The sequence below is a fragment of the Physcomitrium patens genome, chromosome 24, assembly GCF_059467195.1.
Source record: "Physcomitrium patens ecotype Gransden chromosome 24, ASM5946719v1, whole genome shotgun sequence".
NCBI lineage: Eukaryota > Viridiplantae > Streptophyta > Bryopsida > Funariales > Funariaceae > Physcomitrium > Physcomitrium patens.
Genome location: NC_143433.1, coordinates 2,856,935 through 2,877,792, shown reverse-complemented (window position 1 = coordinate 2,877,792; position 20,858 = coordinate 2,856,935).

Sequence of the window (20,858 nt, the reverse complement as noted above, 5' to 3'; positions counted from 1 at the left end):
CTTGAGAGTCGAATTTGTAAGAGATCATGGTAACAAGACTATTACAATGAACTAAACTAAGTACATTGAAGAAATATTGAAACGATTCAATATGGAGGAGTGCAAGTCCATTGGAACACCCTTGGAGGCAAATTTGAAGTTGATGAAGGTCACAGATGACGAGTTTGCACAAGTTGAAAGTGAAATGTAAAGTGTTCCATACAAGGCAGTAGTAAGCTCACTCATGTATGCAATGGTGGCCACAAAAGTAGATCTTGCATATATGGTAAGTGTTGTAAGCCAATACATTTCTTAGGCTAGACCAATGCATTGGAAAATGGTAAAGAGGATTTTGAGGTACTTAAAAGGTTCAAAAGACTTCAAATTATGCTTTGGTGGTAAGAACATTGACTTGCAAGGTTATTGTGATGTAGATTGGACTGGAGATGTAAATGATAGAAGATCCACAATGGGATATGTATTCTTTATTGGAATAGGAGCCATTTTATGGAATTGCAAGAGACAACCTATTATTGTAAGACCAACAATGGAGGCAGAGTACATGGCAACAAGTCATTGTACAATGGAGGCATGTTGGATAAGACAACTCTTAGAAGACATTGGTTTAGAGCAACTAGAAGCAACTCTCATTATGTGTGACAATCAAGGATGTCTTGCATTTGCCAAGAATCCAAAACACCACTTAAAGACCAAGCACATTGATATTTAACATCATTTCATACGAGAGAAGATTGAAGATGGAATAATAGATATGAAGTATTGTACTACAAATGACATGCTTGCTGATGTACTTACAAAGGCATTAGTCAAGGATAGACATCATGACTTGATTCAGAGATTAGGATTAAAAGCCTTTTGAATATTAGCAAAGTGGGAGTGTTGAAGAACTGCAAGTACTTGCTTAGTTACAACCACATAAAGTTTAAGCATAGTATGTTGCTAATAGTAAAAAGATAGCAAAGAAATAAAGTAAGTTATTGTGGTACTACTGAGGCTTTAATAAGATGAGGTAGAAATGAATGTAATATCAAATGAATGGAAGTTGCCTTGTTGATGGACAAACCACCATCTATAAGTAAAGAGTGTTGGAAGTAAGAATTATCTTCCTCCACACTTCTCTTAGAATACAATCCTTGCGGATGCTAAGCATTTGTAGCCTTTAGACTTCTCTTCTTCAATAATAATAAAATCTTATTTCTTTCAAAATTTTAAAATAAGAAAATAAAAAATTTATAAATGGCCTTCAAAACCCCGAATCCAACTTAAATCTCACTTCTTCTCTAAAAACTCCAACAACCCTTCTTTCCCCTCTTTTCAATCCCAGCCCCTTGTGAGTGTTTTTTTCTCTTTTCACTCAGGTCCAATATAATTAAATTGTAACTTGGGTTAGAATCCAATATTAACTAATATAAAGATGTAAACCATAAATAAGATTAATAAAAAAAATAAATTGATATAATAATCATAATTTATCTAAAAAAACATGACCAAGTCTATGACATATTTTTTGATTTATTTTTTAGCAATTGGAGTTCATTTAATTAAATACCCTTCAAAAAGTATTCAAATAAGCTTAAACTCTGAAATTTATAAGTTAGTAAAAAAATAAAATAATTGATACCATGCTAGAGTGCTAGTCTAGGGCTTTTCAAATTGGTATTAACCATATCAATTAGAATTATACCCAAGAAGTTATACATACATGAAGTTTTGATGGCAAAACTTCATGTAGAGTTGGAAATTCTTTAATAATAGAGATAAATTCAGTATTAATATAGAGATAATTTTTTTAATTAAAGAATTAAAATTCTAAATTTAATATAGAGATAAATTTTTTAATATAAAAGATAAAAAATAAAAGATAAAAAATAAAATAAATAAAAAGATTAAAATTTAGAAGTAAAAAATAAAAGTTAAAAATTAAGATTAAAAATTAAGTTAAAATGAAATAACCTAAAGGTTAAAAGTTGAAGATAAAAAGTAAATCAAAGTTAAAATTTAAATAAAAATAGAATAGCATAAAGTTCAAAATTTGAAGGTAAAAAGATAAATTTAAAGTTAGAAGTTAAATAAAGATTGAATTAACATAAGGATAAAAATTAAAAATTAGAAGATAATTAGAAGTTAAAATTAACAAATAATTACCAAGACAAGGTAAGTGGTTCAATTAAATAGTATTAATTAGAGGTAATAAGATAGATGAAGATTTAGTCTAGCAATTCATGCACTAAAAAGTGTGATTAGGAGGTGATTAGGACAGAACAACTTACCTCGAGTATATCAAGTTGACAACAGCAAACCCTTATTGTTCAAAAAAATTGCCAAAAATTCTCCACAATTCTTATGGATTTAATTTTTTTTAGAATTGGATTTGACTTAAGTGTGCTCTTATCGGCCAAAGCTTATGGTGATCCAAGGTTTGACATTCAAGATATGAATTTTTAAAGTAAGGTGACTTGAACTACTTAGGCAGCAGATACCTGTCTACTTAAAGATCCACAAAAAAATGGCTAACAATTCAAAGTTAAGAAATCTGGTTGATTCTAAAAATGCACTTAGCAAAGCTTCTTTTCCAGAAAATTTCAATACAAAATCATAAGTAAACACTAAGATATGTTTTTTGCAAGTTAGTTGTTCTAAACTATCGAGGCAGCAGATCCCTGCTCACCTAGAAATTCATCAAAAATTTGTTATCATTTGAAAGTTGGTGAATTGATTTTTTTAAAAGACAAGACTTTAGAATGCATTCATTCTAGCAAACCATATTGAAGTTGGCATAGAGGTCACCAAGTTATGGATTTATGAAGTTGACACTCCATGCTGCCAAGGGCAATGGACCCCCTCCACTTGGAAATTCGCCAAAAATCCGTCCAAGCTTCAAATTACTCGTTGCTTGTATCGTTGGAAAGCTGGTGAATAGAAAAAGATGAATATAGAACATTGATTAAAAGCATAAAGAACTAAGTGACTGAGAGGAAACATACCAAGGCAGTGACAAGGTGAGAGAAAATTCCTTCAATTAAAAGCCTAGAAACAATTTGGCAGGGCTTCACCTTACAAAAGGGGGAAAAAAAAGAGGGAGCTTAGCAAACCAAGCCCTCTTAACTAGGTGGGAGGAGGCCCAAAAATGATGGACACATCTCCACCATCCAGATCAAAAATCCCTAACCAAGATCAAGAATCCAAAGTTATCTTAAGCCTAAATCCGATTTCAAATCTTAGAATGCCTATATCTCAAAAACTAATGCCATTTTGGCAAAACTAACACCACCAATGTATCCAAAATACATTTTTATCCCAAGATCAACTATTCATGAGCTCAAATCTAAGTTCTAAATCATTAAAACTAATTAATTTATTAATCTAGTTGTAAATTTTAACTAGAATGCTAATTCTAATTATCTTAATTAAGATATCAGCAAAGATTCTTGCCATCAAAACCTTCATGATTACCATTCTTCAATTTGAACTCCATTAAGCACAAACTCTTGGCAAATCATGATCTTTAATTTCAATTTGGCCTTGAATTAATACACTTTTGATTTTTGATTTATTTATTTTTCTCCATTCTTTAATTCCAAATAGTGATAAAAATCACTATGAAAAGAAATTCTACCATAAAAATTAGCTCACCTCTATTTTCTAAAAATCATCATTACTTTAATAATTATGCTTTATATTTTTAATCCAATTAAATTGTGGCATGAAATTTAATCTTAAAAAATCTTAAAATTTAAATAAGAAGATAGAGCAATTAGACTTAAGGGATTTTTTAACCATAGTCAAATAAGGAATCAGCCTTGGAATTGAAAACTAAGATTGTGAATAAATTCAAGATATAATTTTTAAGACTTAGAAGAGAAATTCTATTAAAATTCTAATTTTAGTATTAAAAGAGGATTTAAACCAGATCAAAAAAAATCATAGACCTTCTAAACTTACTATTTTAGAGTTTTTAACAATTATTTAGTCTAATAATTAAAAATATCTACCTAATTAATAACTTAAAACTACAATTTAAGTCATAATTAACTAAAGACTAATTTAAATCAATAAATTAATCATATTAGCATTAAAATTAATAAAAATATGTTAAAAATCACAAAAGTAATTATAACTATCTATTAGAGCTATTAATTGTGCTCACATCTTTTTTTAAAAAAAAATTAAAAAATTAATTTTAAAAAAATATTATACTCTCAAGCTTGAATAATCCATTTAAGTCATCAATTTCACATTCTAAATTCTATTCAAATTGTAAAATGTATTAATATTATATTATTCTTCTCTCTTTTATAAATAAAATTAATTACCTTCTAAATATCTTTGATGCACTTAAATCAACTACATCATGATAGTTTCAATTTTTTTAAAGCATTCTTTATACGAATAGATGCATTAGACTTTGTTATAAGTAATGTTTTGTTACAAATAGGAACAGATGACAAGCTCCATCCAATAGCTTTTTATTTGAAGAAATTTTCAGCAATCAAATTTAATTATGAAATCCACAACAAATGAATTTTTACAATTAAGGATTCATTTCAAGAATGGTATCATTATTTAGAAGGCACTTTCGATCTAATCACTATTAATATCAATCATAAGAACTTCAAGTATTTCATGTTGGTACATGTTTTGAATTATTGCAAAGTTCATTGGAGCATGTCTTTAACAAGATTTATTAGACATCCTTTTTAAATATTCTTTTTTTATACCAAAAGAAAGAAATGTAACTTTTAATCATCAAAGAACAACTTTCTTGAAGCCAAAGCATTTTTATCTTCAAAGAATAAAAGCAACATTGACTATTGATTTAACTTTTGTCAAGCAAATTCAATCAAGTATGTCCTTTGATTCTCTTATTCATATTATTAAGAATAATTCTTCTAAGTCTCATCATACTTTCAAGTTTGAATTCAAGAATAATCTATTATATTTTGAAAAAAATTATATATTTGTGAAGGCAAAATATAATTACATATTTTTTAAGCTTGTCATGACTTTTTAATTGTTGAAAATTTTAAATACAATAAGACTTTAGAGCTAATATCTAAAGATTTTTGATGGCCTCAAATGTGAAAGGTAGTCAAAGACTTTCTACAATCATGTAATATTTTTTCAAGATCCAAAACTCTTCATCATCTACTTTATACAATTCTTCAGCCATTACCTATTCTAAAACAATCATAGTCTTCTATTTCTATAGATTTCATTATAAATTTCTTCTTATCTCAATTTTATATAGTTCTATATTCATGGTAGTAGACCATCTTACTAAGATTGCACATTTTCTACTATATATAAATCTATTAAAGGTGAAGAAATAACTAAATTTTTTCTTGATAATATCTATTACTATCATGGATTGTTCAAGGATATTATACCAGATAGGAGGATTTAATTTTGATTTAGATTTTAAAGAATCTTTTTTAAGATTTTAAAAAAATATATAAATTTTTCTTTGGTTTTTCATCTTTAAATTGATAAGCAAACAAAACTAAAAAATCAAGTTCTAGAATTATATTTGATATATACATTCAACTATCATGAAGATAATTAAACAACTCTTTTATCATTGGCTAAATTTTCATATAATAATTCAATACATTTTTTATTCAATAAACATATTTTTTTGCCAATTGTGATTATCATCTATAATTTGATACTTTTGACTTTTCAAAAGTTGATAATCTTGTAGTAGAAGATTTAACAAATCATTTTTTAAAGCTATATACAATAATAAAGGCATAGTTAAAGATAGCTCAAGAAAAAAAAAAAAAAAAAAAAAAAAAAAAAAAAAATCAATACAAATGCCTATTGCAAGGAATAACCATAACTTAATATAGGTGAAAAGATATAGTTATTTTGTTGTAATATGAAGACTACTCATTTTTATGACAAATTAGACTATTATTGGCTTGGACCTTTTCTTATTTGTGAATAAGTCAATCCTATAATTTATCAATTACATCTATTAAATTATATCAAGATTCATTTCATATTTTATATATCTCTTCTTAAGACATATAAGATAGTAAAAATCTTGGAAGAAAGACAAATGCCACTTTTTATTATAAAAGTGGATTATAATCAAGAATTTGAGCTAGAAGAATTTTTGGATTCAAATGGGTCCTGAAATAGATTAAAATATCTTGTTCATAAGCATGGATATGATATTAGTGAATGTACATAGAAGCAAGCAAAGAATCTTATAAATGCAACAAAGTAGATTGAGGCTTTTCATTAACAACATCCATAAAAATTTAGATAAAAAATAGCAAATCTTTGTTATAAAAAAAATAAAATCTAAAGAAGATAGCATTCTACTTTCTACTCTTATTTGTAACTTTTGTATATTTGTGATAGTAATGAGATAGAAAATCAATAAGTAGTAGATTCTACTCAAGAATTCTGACTTATTCACTTGTTGAAGAAGATATTACAATTGTCAAAATATTCAAGATGACATAATCAAGATGAAGATTTGTAAGAATAAGATAAATTTTTTTAAATAGATGGTGAGATATGATATGTTTGATATCATGACCTTTGAAGAGACTTTCAATGTTTGGTGATTTTATTAGAAGTAAGAATAATTTTTGATGGTGTTTCAAATATTTTATTTGAAGAGAATTATGAAGGTCCCAACAATAATCAAATAATAGAATAGTCTTCTTGCTTTGGTATAAGATACTATCCATGGCTTAGGAGACCTATCAATAATTTTCAAAGATAAGAAAGATCAAAGAATGTAGCAAATATAATTTGCCACATCTTAAATTTTTTTAATATAAGATGATTCTTCCTTGTAGAACTTATCTCTAAAAGATAGAGTAATGTCATCGTATCATATTGTGGTTTGGCTACCATGTAAAAATAATGTGTTTATATATTTAATGTACAATTTACTTAGCAATATGGTGAGAGCTATTTTATTGGGTTTTAATTAGTTGTAGAGTATGGTTAAATTACTACTTTAAATGGAGGTTGTTTAAAATGATTACTATTAGAATTTATATAACTTTATTTTCTTTTCATAGTAACTTTTGAAGTTGATTTATTGGTAGTAACTTTATACATTTAGAGTTATCTTTGTTGGACATTGGTAATCTTTAAAGTTTTATTTTAGTTCTTTGATTTGGTATTTAAGGCATACAATATATAAATCTTAATTGAGAAAGAAATAAAGAAAGAATTTGGTAGTAAAAAAGGTAGTTAAGGCAACCATATGAATAAATGGAAATAGATGATATAAATCTTCTTTCCTATTGGTCAAAAATCATGACCAATGGACTTTAAGGAGGCTGCCTAAGGCCATATTAGGAATTAGGGTTAGTCTTTTGGAGCCATTCAAGCTTTATGGACTTGAATCAATAAGTTTGGATTTTTTACTATAGTTTTGGTATAAATTTAGAATTATTTGGAGTTTTTATGAAGGAGATATAGGAGCTCAAAGTCAAGGTATCAATTTTGTATCCACTATCATTCTTTTGGATATAACACATGCGTACAGAAAGCAATTAAGGATCAGCAACCATGATTGGAAAAAATACTTTTTCAACTATATTTTATTTATATTGCTTAATGAATTCTAAGCTAGAATAAAAGAGATATTAGAAGTTGAAGTTAGTGCTTAGAATCTAAAGAGTAGTAAGTGACCTGAATTACTAGTGGTTGTATTTTGAGCTATATTTTGTGCAATTTGAAAAGATTTTTGCTAAAAAATTTCAAAAAATATTTATTTTTATATTATTAAATTTAATACACATGTTTGAAGCATTTAAATTTTGAGTTTGTAAGATACAAAGAAAATAGTACTTATGAATTAGGATTTTAGAGCACCTGCCAGGAATTTTAAGATGCCAAATAATTGATAGCGAATTTATAGTTGAATTTTTTTGAAATAAAGCTTAAGGATAAATTCTATAATTTTTTTAAATTTAAAAAATCTTAAATATTTGGATCAAGAGATATGAATTTTTGAAGTTTGGAAAGAAAAAATCCTTTGCAGGAATATTATGTTTTGAAGGGATTTTATTATAATTTGAATATTTTATACAAAGTAAAGGGATTTTTGGAAGTCGAGACTTTATATATATGTTGAAGATGGATATATAGAGCTATGATTAAATTTTGATATAAAGATGAGCTTTTGAGAGGAGATTATGGATTTTCTTTGGAATTATTGAAAATCTAACTTATTAACAAATGGTTAGTTATGATTTGGTATAGCCACGAGTACTAGGAAACTTTTAGATATTTTAGAAAGCCTTATGTATAAACCTTCTTAAATATAAAAGATTTTTGTTAGTATAATATCTTTTTGATATTGTAATATTTATTTGTCTTTTACTTTAGAGATTAAATAACTTATTGGAGTTTAGCTAATAAGTTAAAATTAAACTTTCTACAGCCAAGTACCTAGTGTATTCCTTGATAAAAAACCACGCAATACAACAATGGATATACATATTTACTTTAATATTTATTTATATGATTAAATAGAATTAAATAAATATAGATTTATTTCATAATATTTTCTAGAGTAGCTTCTTAATAGCTTCATAGATGTAACTTTGACTTAACATGTATTTATAATTAATTAATTGATTAAAAAATCAATCAATAAATTAATTATATATTGATAGATTAAAAAATAAGTTAATTATGTGGCATACATATAAAAAAATTATCTTACAAGTTAAGATAAGTGTCTTACAAAGTCATCATATTTTGGAGGTCCAATGTAATAGAGTATAGATAAACTAATTATATAGATAATTAGAACTAGTGAAGTTTTTAGAATTAGGATTAGGTTAGTAGACTAGATAGGATCAACCATAGAATATTCTAAAAAAGATTTAGGGTAGTTATTTAGATGGAGTCACCATAGAATCTTCTACAAAAAGAATTTAAGGTAGCTATTTAAGTGGAGTCCACTACCTATCAACATTCTAGAAAGTCTAAGGTGACAAAATAAGGTATAATTAGGACTGGCCAGTATCTTTTGGAGCATCTAGTCAAGTATGGCTTTAGATCCTTTCTCTTAATAAAGTTTGGTTCTGCACCTTTCTATTCACATTTGTTCTAATTTATTTTTGTTTGCTCAATTTTGTTTTTTATGTCCTATTCTATTTAGTTCTGTTCAATCTTATTTTGGTCTACTTTTTCCTATTTTGTGATAAGATATTATATTATTGTAGATTAGAAGGATCTTAGATTTTTGAGATAATTTACTCTTTTTTTATCCTATAAAACATTGTCATATAGTTCTTAGTTAAGAGTATATATGGAGGCAAGAATGAAGCCTTCTTCAATCTTATCAATGCCTTTCTATTCTTTAATCAGATTTTTAAGACTTATCAATATTTTTATCTTTAAAAATAGCTATTTTAATTTAATATTATATCATCTTTGAATAATTATCTAATCTTTTTTGAATAAGATAAGAATGTCTTGATCTTTTAGTTCTTAAAGTTTCATGTCCTAGATAGGAAGGAGATCAAAGATTTTATACAATCCTATGATATTTTCTCAAAATCAAAAACTCTTCATTATTGACCTCTCAAACTTCTTTAGCCATTATCTATTCCAAAACAATCATAATCTTTTGTTTCTATAAATTTTATCATAGATCTTTTAATTTCATATTTTTATGATTGAATATTTATAATAGTATATTTTTTCATGAAGATGGCATATTTTGTACCATATACAAAATCTATCACAAGTAAAAAAACAACTAAGTTTTTCTTTGACAATAATAATTATTATTATGGATAATTAAAGATATTATATTAGATAAGAGAACTCAATTTATATTAAGATTTTAAAAAATACTTTTTAAGATTTTAAAGATGGACATAAAACTATCTTTGGCTTCTATCTTCAAATTGATGGACAAAAAAAGTATGTAAATCAAGTTTTGAAGTGGTATTTAAGATGTACCATCAACCATCAACAAGATGATTTGACAACTTTTTTGCCATTAGCAAAGTTTGCTTATAATAATTTAATATATTCTTTTATGTAATAAATATCTTTTTTAGCTAATTATAGTTAACATCCATGACTTGATATTTTTAACTTTTCAAAAATTATTCTTTCTATAGTAAAAGATTAGGCAAATCATTTATTTGAGCTATATACAACAATGAAAGCACGAATAAAAGAGGCTCAAGAACAACAAAAGAGCAATATAAATGCCTATTGCAAAGAACAACTTTATTTTTATATTTATAATAAGATATGATTATTTTGTCATAATACTAAAATAATTTGTATTTATAATAAGATAGATTAATTTAGACTTAAACCATTTCCTATTTGTAAACAAGTCAATATAGTCACCTATTGATTACATCTACCAAAGTCTATAAAAATCTATTCCACATTTTATAAGTCTCTTTTAGAGCTATATAAGACAATGAATATATTCAAAAAGACAAATACCACTACCTCTTATAGAAGTGGATAATAATTAAGAATTTGAGGTGGAAGAAGTCTTAAATTCAAGGTAGCACCAATTTAGGTTGAAATATCATATTTATTGGTATGGATACAATATTAGCAAATAAACATGGGAGTCAGTAAAAAATCTTATAAATACATAAAGTAGATCAAAGCTCTTTTATTAATGATATTTATCAAAACTATAATGAAAGATAGCAAATCTTTCCTACAAAAAAAATATAATTTAGGAAAGATTGCATTCTACTTTCTATCCTTGTTTTTAATTTTTGTATAATTATAGCATTAAAAAAATAAAGAATTAATTTCCAAGAGATTCAATTTTAGAGCCATTATTTATTGACTTATTAGACAAGACATTGTGATTATTACAGCCTTCAAGATGCTACAATAGGAATAAAGTCCTTTAAGAACAATATGTTCTTCCATGAATAGATGGCAAGATACAATGCATTTGATATCACAACCTTGAGAAAGTCTCAATATTTGGTGATTTTATTGGAAATAGAAACAATTCTTAATGGTGTTATAAATATTTTATTTGAAGGAAATTACGAAGGTTACAACAATGATCAAATAAGAAAGCAATCTTTTCACCTTATAATGAGACATTACTATCATAGATATATTCCTACTATAATTTTTACCTAGATTGGTAGAATTATGTAAAAGTAGATTAATTTCATAATACCTTCTAAATAAGCTTCGTAGAAGCTTTCTAGACAATATTTTGGCTTTACATATATTTTTAGTTGATTGATAGATTAGAAACTTAGTCAATAAGCTACATATATACCACATATATTGGTAGCTTGTGAAATAAGTTAATTATATTGCAGCCATATAAAAAATTTGCCTTACAAGTCAAGATATGTATCATGCAAAGCCAACATATTTTTAGAGGTCCTATAAAATATTATCATATAAATCTTAAGTAGATAGTATATATAAAAGTAAGAGTGAAGTACTCTTCATTTTTTTCAAGTCACTTCTTATTTTTAATCAAGATTTAAGAGTCTTTAGTTTTCTTGTCTTTTAGCAATAGCTATTCTAGTTTTTTTTTAATATACATACTACTTTATTTCTATTTTTTCACTTTTCTTTTGATATAGATTTCTTGGATTTATGTATCTTCTTTGAATTTATGTCTTTGACAGATTAATAAGAATATACTTATAATATTAAAGCTTTATCTTTTCTTGATTAAGACTGGATTATTCTTTTTTCTTAATAAGATATAAGCTTATTAGAAGTTATGGATTACTCTCTTCTAAACTAATATTGTTTTTAGTATCTTCTTTATTCTTAAGTCCTCTCTTCTACTTATTTTAAGTAATCTTAGATATTTTTTTCCTAAATATCATCATAGTAGAGCTTCTTAAAATAAAAAATGCAATGGCACAAATACAAGAGCAAATAAAGGAGTTGATGCTTGTGAATCATAAATCACAAGTTAGATTCATTAATACACTTCTTTGAAGTTTAGCATTATCATTGTTTTTATCTTTTCTTGAATGATGAGATCCAATATTGGATAATCTAGAGGCTTATTTGGAAGAGTTTTAATCTATGTATGAAAAACATAATGTAATTTGTATTGTAATCAATAAAATTTATATCTTGCAACAAGCAATCAATCAGTGACATCATATGCTTCACAATTTGAACAACTAGCGATTAATGTTAAGTAGGATAATGTTGTCTTTATCAACTAATTTTTCTACAAATTATAATATGAGATAAAAAAATTAATGTTCAACTTACCTGATCTTCAAACATTGAATCAAGCAATTGATTTTATTATAAAGTTTGAAAATTGACTTTTTGAGTTTTAATTTTAGAATCATGCAAGAGAACCTCGTTGCTATTACAATTCAATGACAATATCAATGACCTCTTAATTTAAACATCTAGAAGTTGAAGACATGCAAATTGAAGTGATACGTTTTAAACCTCTTATTAAATAAGAAAAGACTTATCATTGTCAATAAGAACCGTATTTATACTATAAGTACATTACTCAATATTTTCTAAAGAAATAACATTACTATAAAATAAGGAGTACAACTGTCAAAGATGAAAAAATACTAGAAAATAAATTTGTCTAGCTATAATAGAGACCATGCGGCTAAAATCTTATACAAATGAAGGTCCTATCTTCTTCTTAGAACCTTCTCCTTACTTTATAATAGATGTCAATTTAGGATCTAATAACCACAAAGCCTCTACCTTGATAGATTCAAGAGCCTCTATTTGTTTCTTAAATGAAGAGCTCATTAAAAACCATAGAATACCATTAGTATAAAAAACTAAACTCGTACATGTAGAAGTCATAGATGGTCGTCTATTATCTATTGAAGATATTACTTATAAAATACTTCTTGTAGATATAGTAATAAATAGTCATAATAATTACATAATTTTTAATATAATTAGATCTTCTTTTAATTTAGTCATTTTAAATTTATCATAGTTAGAAAAGTATAATCCTTAGATAGATTAGATTTCTCAAAAACTTGACTTTTTTCAAAGTACTATTAAGAGTTTTGTAAAAAGCCATGAATTTAATATATCCAAATCCATATTTGTAAGTGCAAAAGCTTTTTTGCATATTGCAAAATAAGGATCATCTTTTATTATTTATTCTACATCTATTTTTAATAATAGAAAGACTTTAAGTAGTATTTCAAGTCAATATCAAGATTTTTAAGATATTTTTGAAAAAAATACAGATATTCTGTCAAAGCATCATCTATATAATTGCTCAATCGACCTTAAAGAGAAGTTAGCCACCATTTGATCCAATCTATAATTTATCACAAAATGAATTGGCTGAATTCAAGAAATACATTGATGAGAACTTGGCAAAGAATTTCATAGCTCATTCAAAAATTCCTACCAAAGCTCCTATCTTATTTGTAAAGAAAAAAGATAGATCACTATGAATGTGCATAGATTATTGAAGACCCAAAAAAATTACCATGAAGAATAAGTATCCTTTATCCTTGATATCTAAAATTTTTGATCAATTAAATCAAGCTAAGATCTATATAAAAATAGATCTACGAAGAACATACAACTTGGTCCATATTAAAGAATGAGATGAGTAAAAGATAGTATTTTGAACAAGGTATGAATACTTTGAATATAATGTCATGCCTTTTAGACTCAAAAATGCACTAGCTATTTTCAACATCTTATTAATGATGTTTTTTGTGAGTTTCTAAATTATTTTGTTGTTTGCTACTTAGATGATATTTCAATCTATTCTAAGAACTTAAAAGAGTATGAAGTTCATGTTTGTTATGTATTTCAAAAACTTAGAAATATAAGATTGTACTCTAAGTTGAAAAATTATGTATTCTATACTACTCAAGTTGATTTCTTAGGATATACTATTTTCAACAAAGGACTTATAATAGATCTAAAGAAGGTTCAAACTATTATAGATAAGAAGATTCTAAGAACAATAAAAAATATACAATGCTTTTTGGGCTTTGCTAATTTCTATTAGATCTTCATTAAGAATTTTTCTCAAGTTGCAGCTCTTCTTATATGTCTTACATGTAAAGACAAAGTTAATTGGAGTAAAGAAGCTAAATCATCTTTTAAAGCTTTAAAGTTGGCATTTATTTTTGTACCAATCTTATATTGTGTCAATTTTTTAAATAAATTTTTTTATATAAATAAATGCATCAAATTTTACAATGGGTGTTGTTTTGTTACAAATAAAAGAAGATGATAAGCTCCAGTGAGTAGCTTTTTATATCAAAAAATTTTCAGCAGTTGAGATTAATTATGAAATCCACGACAAAAGACTTTTTGTAATTAAGGATTCTTTTCCTAAATGGCATCATTATCTAGAACATTGTCGTATTGTGGTTTAGCTACCATGTGAAAATAATGTGTTTATATATTCAATTTATAATTTACTTAGCAACATGATGATAGCCATATTACTAGATTTTTTTTTATTATAGGATGTGGATAGATTACTACCTCAAAAAGAGGTTGTTTAAAAGGGCTTCTATTAGAATTTATATAACTTTGTTTTCTTTTTATAGTGACTTTTAAAGTTGATCTTATTAGTAGTAACTTTTAAACATTTTGAGTCACTCTTGTTAGACATTGGGGACTTTTGAAATTTTATTTTGGTTCTTTTATTTGGTATTTAGTACATATATTATATAAATTTTATTTAAAAAGGATTGAAAAAGGATCTTGGTAGCAAAAAAGAGAAATTAAGGCATCCATGTGGATTAATAGAGATAGATGATAAAACTCTCCATTCCTATTCGTTAAAAATCATGACCAATGGACTTTAAGGAGGCTGTCTAAGGCCATATAAGGAATTAGGGTTGGTCTTTTAGAGGGATTTTAACATCAAAGACTAAGGTCAAAGAGTTCAGATTTTTAGCTATAGTTTTGGTACAAATTTTGAGTCATTTGGAGTTTTTATGAAGGAAATATAGGAGCTCAAAGTCAAGGTGTCAGTTTTATATCTATCGTTACTCTATTGGATATAACGCACGTGTATAAAAAGAAATTAAGGATCGGTAATTGGAAATGAAGTTAGCACTTTCTTGGCTATATTTTATGTACATTGCTTGATAAATTCTAAGCTAAAATAAAGAAGATATTGGAAGTTGAAGTCAATGCTTAAAAATCTAAAGAGTAGTAAGTGATCCAAATTATTAGTAGTTGTATTTTGAGCTATATCTTGTGCAATTTGATAATATTTTGGCTAAAAATCATGAAAAATGTATATTTTTATGTTATTAAACTTTATACATTAGGTTTATAGTATTTGGATTTTTGATTTGTGAGATATGAAGAAAATAGTACTCATGTGCTTATGAATTAGGATTTGAAGCACCTGCTAGGATTTCTAAGATGCCAAACAATCAATAGTAAATTTACAATTGAATTTTTTGTGGTAATACTTAAAGATAAATTGTATATTATCTGTAAATTTGAAAAAAATTAAATAGTTGGATCAAGAGATATAAATTTCTAAAGTTTGAGAAGAAGTTTTGAAGAGGTTTTATTACAATTTGAGCATTTTATATAAAATAAAGGGATTTTTTGGAAGTGAAGACTTTACATATATGTTGAAGATGGATATATGGAGCTATGGTTAAATTTTGATATAAAGATGAATTTTTGAGAGGAGATTATGGATTTTCTTTGGAATTATTGAAATTCTAACTTACCAATAAATGATTAGTTATGATTTGGTATAACCAAGAATGTTAGGAAATTTCCTAGATATTTTTAAAAACCTTATGTAAGCTAATAATTACATATAGAAATAGGTAGAAGTAAGTAAAAGTAGATAAAAGTAAGTTAATTATATAATATTTAATATAGAAGCTTTCTAGAAACTTCCTAGACGCTGCTTTGACTTCATAGGTGTCTTTAATTGACTTTTTGGATTAGAAACGTGGTCAACAAGTTGGCCATGTGCCACACATGTTGTTAGCTTGAAGATCAAGCTAACTATGTGGCCCACACGTAGAAAAACTTGCCTTGTAAGTCAAGGCATGTGTCCTACAAAGTCAACACATATTGGAGGTCCTATAGAACGTCGCCACGTAGCCCCTAGTTAGATAGTATATATAGAGACAAGAGTGAAGGCTTCTTCACTCTTGTCAACTCCTTTCTTGCTTCTAGTCCAGGTTCAAGAGTCTTTAGTTTCTTGTCTTATGGCAATAGCCATTCCAGTTTCCTTTTAATATACCTACTTGTTTATATTTTGACTTATTATATCGAGATAGCCTTTTGGTGTATATTTTTTCTCATCGAGTCTTTGTCCTTGACAGATTGATAAGAGTACACTTACAATATCAGAGCTTTGTTTTTTCTTGAGTAAGAGTGGATTACCCCTTTCTCTTGACAAGACATAAGCGTATTAGAAGTTTGCGGATTACCCACTTCTAAACTGATATTGTTCTTAGTATCTTCTTTGTTATCAAGTCTTTCTTTTCTTTTGTCTTGAGCAATATCAAACAAATTTTTCTTCTTAGTGTCATTATGGCAGAGCTTGTTGAAATGAAGAGTGCAATGGCACAAATGCAAGAGCAAATGAGGGAGTTAATGCTTGCGATGCATCAACTCAATTCACCAACACATGAAAGAACAAGAATAGCAGAAAGTGGGGATATAGAGATGACCGGAGTTGCTTCAACATCTACAACAAATCACGTTCCTTCTCCAATTGTACAACACCCTGTAAGCACTAGAGAACCAAGAATTGCCTTACCCGAGAAATTTGATGGTACGAGATCAAAGTTTCGAGGGTTCATCAATCAAGTACAATTGGCAATTGAACTTCAACCGCAAAGCTATCCAATTCAAAGATCACATGTCAGGTTTATTGGCACTCTACTTTCTTGTTCTGCATTATCGTGGTTTACATCTTTTCTTGAACAACAAAATCCAATATTGGACAATTTGGAAGCTTTTTTGGCAGAGTTTCGATCTATGTATGGTGAACACGATGCAACTCGTGTTGCAACAAATAAGATCCAAATTCTGCAACAAGAAAATCGCTCAGTAACAGTGTATGCTTCACAATTTTGACAACTTACAATTGACATCAAGTGGGATGATGCTGCACTCATCAGTCAATTTCTTTATGGATTGCAATACGAAGTAAAGAAATTGATGCTCAACTTACCTGATCCTCAAACTTTGAGTCAAGCAATCGATTTTGTGGTAAAATGTGATAATCGACTTTTTGAATTTCGATCTGAGAATCATTCACGGGAACCTCAACGTTATTACTCAATGGCAACATCAACATCTTTGCCAAACGTACATTCGGAAGTAGAAGACATGCAAATTGACGCGGTACGTTTTAAACCTCTAACTGAGCAAGAAAAGATTCGTCGTCGTCAAGAAGGATTATGTTTATATTGCGGAGAACCTAAGCACACTGCTCAACATTGTCCAAAGAAACGACGCAACTATAAAAGGAGGGGTACGACGGTCAAAGAAGACAACATGTCGGAAAACAGATTCGTCCAGCTACAATAGGGACCGTGCAGCTGGAACCTTGTACAATTCCTAATGAAGGTCCTATCCTCTCCTCAGAACCCTCTCCTTGTTTTATAATAGACTTATATTTAGGACCTAAGAATTACAAAGCCTCTGCTTTATTAGATTCGGGAGCCTCAGCATGTTTTTTAGATGAACAATTTGTTAATAGTCGTAAAATACCCTATGTACAGAAACCTAAACCAGTACATGTAGAAGTCATAGATGGTCGTCCCTTGTCTTCTGGAGATGTCACTCATGAAACTCATCCTATAAAAGTAACAATAGACGGTCATGATAGCTACATAGCTTTTAACATAATTAAATCCCCATCCAATCCAGTTATTTTAGGTTTATCCTGGCTAGAAAAATATAACCCTCGAATAGATTGGAATTCACGTAAACTTGACTTTTCCAAAAGCGTTATTAATAGTTCTACGAACCAAGTAAAAAATTATAAGTCTAGTACAGTAAAACTCGTACTGATAGGTGCAAAAGCATTTATACACGCAGCAAAAGAAGGATCAACTTTTGCTATTTATGCTGCACCTATTTCTGAAAACGTAAAGACTTCAAGTGGCATTCCAAGTCAATATCAGGAGTATCAAGACGTTTTTGAGAAAAAGAATGCAGATATTCTTCCTGAGCATCGCCCATATGATTGTTCAATCGACCTCAAGGAAGGAACTCAGCCACCATTTGGACCAATTTACAGTTTATCGCAAGATGAGATGCCTGAACTCAAGACATATATTGACGAGAATTTAGCAAAGAATTTCATACGCCATTCAAAATCTCCAGCAGGAGCTCCAATTCTATTCGTAAAGAAAAAAGATGGATCTTTACGAATGTGTGTTGATTATCGAGGACTCAACAAGATCACAATCAAGAACAGGTATCCATTACCTTTGATATCAGGACTCCTTGACCAGTTGAATCAAGCTAAGATCTATACAAAAATAGATCTAAGAGGAGCATATAATCTAGTACGGATCAAAGAAGGAGATGAATGGAAGACTGCGTTTCGAACCAGGTATGGACATTTCGAATATAATGTCATGCCCTTTGGACTCACGAATGCACCAGCTGCTTTTCAACATCTCATGAATGATGTATTTTGTGAATTCTTAGACAATTTTGTCGTCTGCTATCTAGACGATATCCTGATCTATTCTAAGAATGTCGAAGAACATGAAATACATGTTCGTCAAGTATTACAAAAACTTAGAGATGCAGGATTGTACGCCAAGATGGAAAAGTGTGTATTTCATACTACTCAAGTTGACTTTTTAGGATACATCATTTCAAATGATGGTCTCATGATGGATTCTAAGAAAGTCCAAATAATCGTGGATTGGAAGATTCCAAGGACGATAAGAGATGTCCAATGTTTCTTGGGATTTGCCAATTACTATCGGATCTTCATCAAAGATTTCTCACGAGTTGCAGCTCCACTTACACGCTTGACTAGTAAAGATAAATTTCAATGGAATCAAGAAGCGGAAGCAGCATTTGAAGCCTTGAAGACATCGTTTGTCTCTGCACCAGTCTTATATCGTGTTGACTTTTCCAAGGCATTTTTTATGGAAACAGATGCATCAGATTTTGCCTTAGGTGCAGTTTTATCACAAATGGGAACAGATGACAAACTCCATCCGATAGCTTTTCATTCAAGAAAATTCTCAGCAGCCGAGATCAATTATGAGATCCACGATAAAGAACTTCTTGCGATCGTGGATTCCTTTCAAGAATGGCGTCATTATCTAGAAGGCGCTTCTAGTCCAGTCACTGTGTATACAGATCACAAGAACCTCGAGTATTTCATGTCAGCACGCGTGTTGAATCGTCGTCAAGCTCGTTGGAGTATGTCTTTGTCAAGATTCGAGTTCATTATCACTTATCGGCCAGGAAAACAACAAGGTTTATCCGATGCCCTATCTAGACGTTCTTATTTTGTACCAAAAGAAGGAGATGCAACTTTTGAGCAACAAAGAACGGTCCTCTTGAAACCAGAGCAATTTCATCTCCGAGCAATGAAATCAACATTGACTGTTGATTCAACTTTTCTCAAGCAAATCCAGTCCAGTATGTCCTCAGACCCTCTTATTTATGATATCGAGAATAATTCTTCCAAGTCTCATGATCCTTCTAAGTTTGAGTTCAAGAATAATCTATTATATTTTGAAGGACGCCTATATGTTCCAGAAGGAGAAGCACGTTTACGTGTTCTTCAAGCACGTCATGACTTTCCAGCAGCAGGGCACTTTGGATATAATAAGACTTTGGAACTCATATCAAGAGATTTTTGGTAGCCACAAATGTGGAAGTCAGTCAAAGACTTTGTACAATCATGTGATATTTGTTCAAGATCAAAAATTCCTCGTCATCGACCTTACGGACTTCTTCAGCCATTACCTATACCAGAACAACCAGGGTCTTCTGTTTCTATGGATTTCATCACAGATCTTCCAAGCTCAAGATCTTATGATTCTATATTTGTGATAGTAGATCGTTTCACCAAGATGGCACATTTTGTGCCATGTACAAAATCTATCACAGGTGAAGAAACAGCTAAGCTTTTCATTGATAATATCTATCGCTATCATGGATTACCTAAAGATATCATATCGGATAGGGGAACTCAATTTGTGTCAAGATTTTGGAGGACCCTTTTCAAGATTTTAAAAGTGGACATAAAGCTATCTTCGGCTTTCCATCCTCAAACTGATGGACAAACAGAGCGCGTAAACCAAGTCTTGGAGCAATATTTAAGGTGTACTATCAACTACCAACAAGATGATTGGACAACTCTTCTGCCATTGGTAGAGTTTGCTTATAATAATACGGTACATTCTTCCACTCAACAAACACCTTTCTTTGCCAATTATGGCTATCATCCACGACTTGATACTTTTGATTTTTCAAAAGTTGATAATCCTGCAGCAGAAGATATGGCAAATCGGTTGTCAGAGTTACATGCAATAATGAAGACACAATTGAAGGAAGCTCAAGAACGACAAAAAATAAACGTAGATCTATATCGTAAGGAGCAATCACAACTCAACGTGGGTGATAAGGTATGGCTACTTCGTCGCAACATCAAGACTACTCGACCTTGTGACAAGTTGGACTATCGTAGGCTTGGCCCCTTTTCTGTTTCTGAACAGATCAACCCAATTGCATATCGGTTACATCTACCGGAGTCAATGAAGATCCATCTTGTATTCCACGTATCTCTTCTTGAACCATATAAGACAGTGGATATACAAGGAAGAAGACAAATGCCACCGCCTCCTATAGAAGTAGATAATAATGAAGAATTTGAGGTGGAAGAGATATTAGACTCA